Source organism: Poecilia reticulata, linkage group LG11, assembly GCF_000633615.1.
Source record: "Poecilia reticulata strain Guanapo linkage group LG11, Guppy_female_1.0+MT, whole genome shotgun sequence".
NCBI classification, from domain to species: Eukaryota; Metazoa; Chordata; class Actinopteri; order Cyprinodontiformes; family Poeciliidae; genus Poecilia; species Poecilia reticulata.
In genome coordinates, this window is record NC_024341.1 from 17,829,798 (window position 1) to 17,831,614 (window position 1,817).

Sequence of the window (1,817 nt, forward strand, 5' to 3'; positions counted from 1 at the left end):
CTCATTTGAAAATGCAGTGAGTGCTGAACGCTACTGCTGAAATTTGCTGAAATATTTGAGTTCAAATGCAGAATCATGGTTACAAAGGTAAAGTAAAATGTATGCTGAATAATTTTAGGAGCAATGACTTTTAAGCCATAGAGCAGTAATAAGAGTGTATAAGATAACATTAGTCAATAAGAAAACTGTTAGCTTAAATATCAATATCATGTTGGCTTACGCTAGCGTGTTGGTAAACACGACTTAACCAATTAAATAAGGGAGGTTTAGTTTTTAGGTAAAACTCTAATGTTAGCTTAAATTCTATCATTACCATGATAACATATAACATGTTAGATGACATTAACTCAGTCCATTGAGTAAGTTAAGCCTAGCTTTTTTTTTTTGTCCCAATTAAACAAAAGCAAATGTTACCTTAAATGCTACATCATGTGGTATAAAGTCATAGACATAATATAAGGATAGACGCCTCATGGACCGCTCTTGCCTATTGTCGCTGACGAGATTTAGGGCAGCCATCTTGGAGCGGTACACCACTCCACTCAGCGTTATTGTTTAGCAGGCACAATGACGTATTGGCGCATTTAATCGATCATAACACGCTTTTGTGTTACTGGAAACCATATTCAATTATCTATCAAAGCTACATTTATAAACAATTGTATTTTTTAAGTATGTTTTTAATACATAGTTCAGCATATTTTAATATGCTGAGTGGCTATAACAATGGAATAGGAATGGAATATTCTGATATTGATGTATGATGAGCATATTAAAAAGCACACAGCTGTTCATAATTTATTTAATAAATTATTTAGTAATATCAATACATATTTATATAACTATACAAACACATATAAATAATGATTAATACTGAATAATATATATTGGATACATGTTTATATGTATATATGTGTACATACATATAGATATATGTTTTTCAGCCGACCAGTTCTAGCTTCAGAGAGATTCAGCAGCTGAGATTGAGTCCAAAATCCGATGTGAGATTCATCCGTGCTGCCGTGAATCTGTCTCTCTTTATAGATATCTCTCTCTTCTTCCTCACATCATGTCTTTATGAAACCTTCAAAACAAAAATGGAAGATTTGGGATGTATCTTACTGTTGACAAAGTGAAAGAATTACATATAAAATAATAGTCTTTACCACCTGTGTAAACTTTGCTGGTGAATGTTATAACATGTAATATAAGTTTTATAATATGTGTTATATTGTCTCATTTCTAATGTAGGCTCTTCTGTCAGATAATCTAAGTCAATGTTAGAGAACAATAAAATGTTTTAGATTTACGGAATCTCAGTTAGCSTTCATAGCGGRGCTGAACCCCGTATTACACAAAGAACTGTAGCTAATATCCAGCCARTATGCCTAGGTAGGCCCCATATKGGGGAAAAGTGGGCAGACATRTGGGACCCATAAGGGTTTGTCCGCGGGTTTCACGGTGGCCCCACATGGGTTTGCCCATGTAGGGCTATAGCTCTACATGAACCCTAAATGGGCAAACCCATGTGGGCCCACAAGCATGTAGGGCCCATGAATGGCCCATGTGGCTGTGGCCTAACATGGGCAAACCCATGTGGGGCCACCGTGGAACCCGCGAAAAAAACCCATATGGGACCCATCTGGTCTGCCCTCCTTTTCCCCATATGGGGCCCTCCTTGGCAGGCTGACAGGGTATTAGCTGGTATCTCGCCGGTGGACATAAATAGAGTAAAGTAATATTCTAATCACAAAATATACACAATAATATGTCTATCTTACCTGTGAAATGTTGTTTGTGGAGCCCTCACATCAATA